This window comes from Puma concolor, chromosome B2, assembly GCF_028749965.1.
Source record: "Puma concolor isolate L17-30 chromosome B2, mPumCon1.1.hap2, whole genome shotgun sequence".
Classification (NCBI taxonomy): Eukaryota; Metazoa; Chordata; class Mammalia; order Carnivora; family Felidae; genus Puma; species Puma concolor.
The window spans coordinates 120559505-120568077 of NC_141671.1; the positions used below are offsets into that span (position 1 = coordinate 120559505).

The 8573-nt window shown below is 40.7% G+C and overlaps 1 pseudogene; it reads left to right on the plus strand.

Annotated features, from left to right (window-relative positions):
* The first annotated feature begins 312 nt into the window (after nucleotides 1–312).
* On the plus strand, nucleotides 313–4935 carry LOC112862640 (actin-related protein 2/3 complex subunit 2 pseudogene; annotated as a pseudogene).
* Nucleotides 4936–8573: the final 3638 nt, after the last annotated feature.

The window sequence follows — 8573 nt, forward strand, 5'->3', positions numbered from 1 at the left end:
TTTCTTTCTGAAAAAAGCCTGGCTTGTGTAAATAAAACATTGCCAAGGCTTTGCTTCTAAGCAATTTGGTCTGCTCTGAATTTACAAAATCCATGCAGCAATTCATTTGACTTCAGGCTCCCTCCCCTGGAAAGCAGTGTATATCTGAGTATTCTTGTGAAAGCCAAAACACAGCTTGAATTCTGGAGATGTGCAAGGAAGGACAAGGAAGAGCAGCTACCTACTGTAGCCAAACACTGGTCCCAGTACATCAGTACCTGTTTGTAGAATTAAATCGAATGCTGCGGACGTAGCTAGAGGTTTCCAGCAGGTATGGGGAACCAAGCCATCCTCACCAGCTGGCAGCACATCCAGGCCTTCCTGGAGGACTACACAGCACAGTGACTCATCCTTTGTCCTTCTCACGCATCAGAGAGAAAACAGAGGTCCTCAGAAAAAATTGCGGTCAATCCCTGCCCACTCCCAAACTAACCCCAGTTGGTGCCCAGTTCTTCCCCCTCCTGACTCAAAACAGGAATCATTCCTATTTCCATCTAATGCTGATTCTGGAGAATGTCTAATTGTCTGTTAGGACATGAAGTAAGTGACTCCATTTCTCTGACTCCTTGGCTGATTCAACATCTGTCACATCTGTCACTCCACCTTTGTGCTCCTCTGTTTTTGGCTCTGCTTTCCCGGTTCTGTGTCTCTAGACACATGTCTGTCTCCCACTGGACTGTAAGCTGCTCAAGCGTGGAGACTGTGCCTTATTTGTGCTTACCTTCAGAACATACCATGCTGCTTGCGTGTGATTGCACTCCTTACAGGGCTGTAGAATGTCACATGCTTCGAGGAAATTAATATGGGAACATTGCATAAAGTAGGTTGAAGAATGAAAAAAATATGTTGATGGGGATAACTGTGAGAAAACTATTGTAATCATTTAGTTGCTAGGCAAAGAGCACTGGACTAGCCAATTGTGGCGAGGAGAAGGACTGTGCGCAGGCTCGTAAGGAGGAAATTGGAATCAGAGAAGATTCCTGGTTCGCAAGCCATTGTCAGATCTTTACAGGGGCACCTGGGCGGCTCCGTCGGTTGAGCGCCTGACTCTTGATTTTGGCTCAGGTCATGAGTTCCCAGCTCGTGAGACGGAGCCCTGTGTCAGGCTCCATGCTGATAGCACAGACCCTGCTTGGGATTCTCTCTCCTCCTCTCTGTGCCCCTCCCCCTGTTCATGCTCTCTCTCAAAATAAATAAACATTTAAAATAAATAAAAATCTTTATAATATTCATTCATTCATTAAGTATGCAGTGCCCCCTCTCATTCCAGGCCCTAATTCTAAGGCCTGGAGATACAGAGATAAAAGAAAATAAGAATATAAACTCAGAAGAATCAGATTTAAGTACTGCAGTCAATTGTTTTAAGCTTGCCAAGTTTGACAGGTATTGGCAGTTGGAAATCTAGGACTGGAGCTTTGGAGAGAGTTCAGATATTGAGATAAATATTTAGGAAAATATTATGCAAAGGGAACAGTTACTTTAGGATTCCCAAGGGTAATTATTGCAGGAAGGATTAAGAAGAAGATATAGTCTTGTGAGATCTTTGAAATATATATTTGGAAACATAAAGAAAACATCCTACGAAACATTTCTCTTAAGCAAGAGAAACAGAGGTTACCTCTTTTGAGGGAACACCAGTTAAGACACATTAAGGCAGAAGCTGAGCTAGTCATCAGGACTAGTCACACATATTCTGGTCTTCCCTTCCTTCTGGAAACATGATAGGATTATCTGTCCTCAATCCTCTTTGAATTAGGTGAGACAGTATGACTTGCACCCTGAGTGTAGTGTGCCTGACTCCCAGCTGGAAACTTTAAGAGACAGAACACAGTTTGCCAAGTGTCCTTCTCTCCTATGTCCTCATTAAAGAATATATTTAGATGAAGCCATCTATTAGGCTGGGTCCCTGAATGACCACGTGAGCAAAGCCACTTTACTGTGCTGTACTTGTAGCATGAGTGAAAAATAAACCTTTGTTGTGTTAAGCCACTTAGCTTTAAGAGTTGTTTGTTACTGCAGCATTACCCAAGTGATCCTGACTGATACATAGGCTAAACTGCTATAATTAAGAACTCAAAAATCTGTATGCCACATAGTCCTTCATGGTCACAGGTCCCTTCCGTTTTATAGCCTTCCCAACCTCCTTGTGTGTTTCCTCATTCTCATGGTCAAAAGTTGTTCACCAGCTCCACATTCACACTCCAGCCCCACGAAAAGAATGAACGGCAATCAACTTATTTTTAAGGAAGTGACATTAAAGTTGCACATATCACTCTTCCAGACATTCCATTCATGAAAGCCTGGTCACAGAGCCACACCTAACAGCAGGGGTGGCTGGTAAAAGTAGTAACCAGCAGTTATGCACCCTACTAAATCTGGAGTAAGATCAATTCTTTAAAAAGAAGAAAATGGATGGATACTGGTGGCAATTTACAGTGGCTGCCATAGGGTTCATGGCATGTCCAAGGAGCTAACATAAACGTAGTATAGCTATTGCTGGAGAATATAGTGAGATAGAGAGGGTGGCTCAAGGAGAGGTGGCAGGAAAAAAAAAAAAAAAAGAAGAGATGGCAGAGGTAAGTGAGGTCAAGATCAAGGAGGGCCTTCCAAGATTTATTTAAAAGTAATGGAAATCCATTGAAGAGTTTTAAGTGTGGGAGCAACACAGATTTGCATTTTAGAAGATTCTTCTGTTTGCAGGAGGGAGGATAGATTGAAAAAGACCAATTAGGCAGCTTTTGTAGGATCTAAGTAAGTAAGAGCTGGTAGTCACTTAACTCCATAGCAGAAGCTCTGGGGACAGGGAGAGGAAGATGAATTCCATTGTTATGTAGAATCCAGAATCAAGAATACTGAAAGGTGTGGTGAGAGCTATGAGGGCTGAGGGAAACCAGAGGGTTAAATATCTTCCCAGATTTTCTGGCTTTAGGATCGAAGTGGATAGTGCTATCAAATCCTGGAGGGAAAATTCTGGCAGAGAATCAGGTTCACTGGGAAAGAAACAAGTGTCATTTTGATCACATTGTGTTTAAAGTGCCTGTGGGGTGTCCAAATGGAGATATTTGGCAGTTAGTTATATGTCTATGGTCTTGAGTACAGGTAAGGGATCTAGGATAGATCTGAAGGATTGGGAATTGTTAACGTATGGATGACAAATCCAAGGAACTGGTCAAAATGGCCTGGAGAAAGTGGGTTGGGAAGAAAAGGGGAGCTCTGAAGAGCATCAACATTTGAGGAATGGGAAGAGAGGGAGGGGCTTAACATCGTAATTGAGAAGAAAGTGCCGGAGGGAAGATGGAAGAATCAGGAGATACATGGCTTCATGGATGCTGCAGGAAGCAAGACTTTCAAGGAGAAAGTGAGCAAAAGTCTAAAATGTAATGAGAAATAAAGCAAAACAAGACCAGAAAACAGGTTTAGATAAAGTATAGTCCAAACAGTACAAGGCAGAAAGCAAACGAAACTTCAAATCATTAAAAAAAAAAAAAAAAAAAAGAAGAAGAAGAAACATGCAATAAAACGATTGAGGTGAGATCAAATAGAAGAGCTATGTCATAAAAGGAAAAGGGCAAAGCAAAGATTTTCAGATTATTTTTTAAATCAAAATTCAACTATGTGCTGCTTACGTGATGCTTGACAGAAAACACGATATCACTAACAGTTTTTGATGGAATAAGCAAATACCACTGAGAGAATCTGAATACTATGATTAATAAATACTACAGAATGGCTAATTCCACAAAGAAGCCATTCCAGGTTCAGGAAATCATACAATGATTAAATCTGAAAGCCCGAAAGATGAAAAATGTTTTGAAAACATCATCAGGGCAAAAACTCAAAAGCGCTTAAAAGCAACAACAACAATAAATCACTCAGCATAGGTGGGTGAGGTGGCAGTGGTGGTGGCTAGGTGGCTGGGCAGGCGGGTTCAGGCGTTGGGGCCAACTGCTGCCAGGATCCTGCTGGAGGCAAACAAGTGCATCATTGAGGAGATGCTGGCACTGAATTTCAAGAATGCAGCCCCTCACAGCAAACCAGAAGCAGCAGTCACATGTGCAGATTTTGATGGAGTCCGCTATCGTATTTCAAATCCTAATGGAGACAAAACAAAAGTGATGGTCAGTATTTCTTTGAAATTCAGCAAGGAATCGAGGCACATAGTGCTGATGAGTTATTAAAGAGAGTGTATGGGAGCTTCTTGGTAAATCCTGAGTCAGGATACAATATCTTTTTTGCTATTGTGACTTTGGAAATCTGCCGGCATCCAAGATTCCACTGTGCATCAGGTTGGCATGTTGAAATGAAATTGTTTTGCCTCTGTCTTTGAGAAATACTTCCAGTTCCAAGAAGAGGATAAAGAAGGAGAGAACAGGGCAGTTATCCATGTAGGGATGATGAGGCCATGTATGCCGAGTCTTAAAAAGACAGAGTCACAGTCGTCTTTAGCATAGTGCTTAAGGATGTTGATGATGTGGCCATTGGAAAAGTGTTCATGCAGGACTTCGAAGAAGGAGGCAGAGCCAGCCATACAGCTCTACAGGTTCTCTTTAGCCACAGGGAAACTCCTCTCAAGCTGAAAGACAGATGCTATCATGGGTGACAACACTGGCTATCTTAGCTTCATGCTGTTCCCTCACTATACCAATGCCAGTCTTAAGACAACACCATGTTCTGGGTGATTCCCATGTTCTGGGACTATTTGCACTACCACATCAAGGACTTTCAGGCCCATATTCACACAAGTATGCAGGCAAACACATTCCTCAAGGTGCTAAATCATGCATGCCCAGGTGCCAAGAAAAAAGAAGTGAAAACAATCACTGGGAAGATGTTTTCATCCAGCTAACTCTTGGGAACAGGATGAGGAAGTGGCTGGCAACTGAAGGCTGGAACACTTGCTACCAGATAATGTAGCTTTAAATGTTTCACCTCTTCCGGTTCTTAAGGGATTCTCCATTTTGGTTCCATTTTGTACATGTTTGGAAAATAATCTGCAGAAACAAGCTGCACTTGCAAGGAATTCGTAGTTCTCAGGAATTAAAAAAAGGAAAAAGAAAAGGTGTGTGTGGGGGGGGCGTGTGGGTGGCTCAGTTGATTAAGCATCTGACTCTTGATTTCAGCTCAGGTCATGATCTCGTGGTTCATGAAATCAAACCCCAAGTCAGGCTCTGTGCTGACAGTGCAGAACTTGCTTGGAATTCTCTCCCTCTCTCTCTACATGTTTTTAGGGGTTATTTTTAATGACCTCTGATGACCAAACCAGCCTTTGGAACATTCTCTGTCCTCCTTCTGACTCTACTTGTGGTGTGTCCATGTTCATTATAATCTCAAAGGAGAAATAAAACTTTGTTAAAAAAAAAAAAAAAAGCAAAAACGACAACAAGAAACCAATCTTATTCTGAGCATTTTGGTAACTTTTTTTGTGTGTACTTAGCTATACTTTAAGTAGTTGCTTTGTATGAGATAGTTAAAAAGGCCAAAGATAAAGGTGTTTTTTTTTTTTCCTTTTTTTGTCAGTGAAGTTGCTGTTTTTTTTAAAAAAAAAATTTTTTTTTTGAACGTTTATTTATTTTTGGGACAGAGAGAGACAGAGCGTGAACGGGGGAGGGGCAGAGAGAGAGGGAGACACAGAATCGGAAACAGGCTCCAGGCTCTGAGCCATCAGCCCAGAGCCCAACGCGGGGCTCGAACTCACGGACCGCGAGATCGTGACCTGGCTGAAGTCGGACGCTTAACCGACTGCGCCACCCAGGCGCCCCGGAGTTGCTGTTTATTTATTTATTTTTCCGGCCTGTTTCATATATGTGTGAAACAGTGTTGTCCAACGATAAACTAGAATTTTATTTTTCTCAATTGTTCTAAAAAAAGCAATTAACTGAAATGAATTATAGATTGAAATGTAAAATGCAAAACTATAAAACTTCTAAGAGGCAACATAGGAGATAATCTAGGTGATCTTGGGCTTGGCAATAATGTTTTAGATACGCCACCAAAAGCATAATCCATGAAAGAAAAAATTAATAAGTCAGGTTTTATTAAGATTAAAAGGTTCTGTTCTGTGAAAGGCTAGCTAAGAGAATGAAATGAAAAGCTTCAGACTAGAAGAAAGTCTTTACAAAACATATCTGATAATATACAAGGAATTTTTAAAACTCGATAAAAAGAAAACAAAAATCCAATTAAAAAGTGAAGAGAAGAGGGCATCTGGGTGATTCAGTTGGTTGGTGTCCAACTCTTGATTTTGGCTCAGGTCATGATCTCACAGTTTTTGGGTTCGAGCCCTGCATATAACACCACACTGAGCCCTACATCAAACCCTGCATTGGGCTCTGTGCTGGCGTTGGCTGTGCAGAGCTTGCTTGGGATTCTCTCTCTCTCTCTCTCTCTCTCTCTCTCTCTCTCTCTCTCTGTCTCTCTCTGTCTTTCTGCCCCTCCCCCACTTGTACTCTCTTTCTCAAAATAAATAGATAAACTTTAAAAAAGAAAGAAAGAAAAATTCAAAATCAATATTAGCAGGTCTGTCTCATGTCACTAAAAAAATCCCCAACAAATTACTCTCAGAGGCTAAAATTTAATTAATGTACCTTTTTGTTAGATATTTTTGGTACTTGTAAAATGTACCCTTAGTTAACTGAAAGAGTTGTATTCTCAAAACAATAAAAGTCATTTTCCAAAAATTATAGCTTTTACTTTGGAAACCTTGAGCTTTAGCTCTTATTTCTAATAGTACTATAAATAGCAGGGCCAGGCTCTGTTAAGATAATTACTGTTGTGTGACAATGAATCATGTTGCCTGCACATGGAAGAATGCTTATTGTTTTGCTCTTTATGCATTCAGCTCATCAGAAAGTGATTTCAAGTGCTTTGGGTTCAGGGGGCCAGGGAACACTCCTTATAATCCCAGTAAACATTGTTATCAGACACAGGTGAAGAATGTTCCCACAGGTCCCATACTGATAAGGAGCTAGTTCTCTATTAAAATCAATAACAAGGGTTATATTTGAATTCAAAGAGCTTAGTTCATAACAGTACTTAATACCAGGCCATGGCATCAAAGGCTGAGTAAAGATCAGCAAAAATGAACAAACTTGCTCCTTTAGCAGAGTTTCTATGAGGTGCTCCTAACAGAATAGTCACAGCTATTAGTTTAAGCCCAGATGTACAATTTATTAAGAAGGAAAATGATGCAAACTTTACCTTGAATGCCCAATGTGCTATTGGTTAAAATATGGGGGCGTAGAGGTTTACTTATTTTTTTAAAACAGCCTAGATTGTACTATGTCCAAGCAAATAATGGTATTGTTAGAGAGTAGATGTATGTTCTTTTTAAAGAATGTTTATTTATTCATTTTGAGAGAGAGAGAGAGAGAGAGAGAGAGAGCAAGCATGAGCAAGTGGGGAAGGGGCAGAAAGAGAGGGAGAGAAAAAATCCCAAGCAACAAATCTGACAGTGCAGAGCCTGACATGGGGCTTGATCTAAGGAATCCTGAAATCATGACCTAAGCCAAAACCAAGAGTTGGACGCTTAACTGATTGAGTCATCCAGGTGCCCTTAGATGTATGTTCTTAAAAAGGTCTGGAGGCAGAAAATGCTTCCTGGGCACTTAATTTTTCTAGAGGTTGCCCTACCAACTTGGGAGAATTTCTGAATCTAGTCAGAAGGAAACTTTAGATATTTAAAAACATTTTTCAGCATTTCATGACTGTTAGACAATAAACAGACTCATCAAATATCATTTCCATTTGAATTCAACTCCCTCAGTTGAGTCAGCCTGGAATTTTGACCTGAAAAAGAGCTGAAAATATTTTATAAGCTTTGGATGTATGACAAGTGGCAGCAAGGGCCATGTTTATTCTCGGCATCATGAAGGCTGGCACTTACTGTCCACGGGGCTGGCACCAGGCTGAACACCTTGCACACTTTTGTCATTCAATCCTCAAATCACTGTGTGGTCAGGGCTATTGTTAGCCTTACTTAAAAATAAAGTTGAGAGCCTTAGAGTTTGAATATTTCACTCCTGAATCCAGAGCCTGGCATTTTCACCAATTCTATCAATGAACAAATGTAAAATGTACATCTGAGCAAGATGGTAGATATATGGGAGACGTGGAGAAATTTATCTTTTATCAGTCCTGTGGAAGCATAGTTGACTCCTTTGAAGGAGATCAAAGGTCAAAGGAGTGGTTTGGAAGAATTGACACATTCTTCTCTCTTTTTTTTTTTTCTTCCAGATTTCCCATGTATGTCTGACCATGAGCAGTTAACACCCAGCTCCTTACGGAGCTCTATTTAGATCCTCATCGATCACTACCATTCCTTTGTTTTTCTAGCCGTTTGTCTACCAAACAATTCAGCAAACACATTGGATTTCCACTCTCAGTGAAGGATCAATAGATAAACAAGGCAGGATGCCTGTGTACTTGGGAGATACTACATACCTCGTAAGGTAAGTGATACATTTAAAAACAATCTATTGGTGGTGCAGTGCTTTCTCCTTCCTAAACATGCTTAGTGTTCATTTGGGGTTCATATA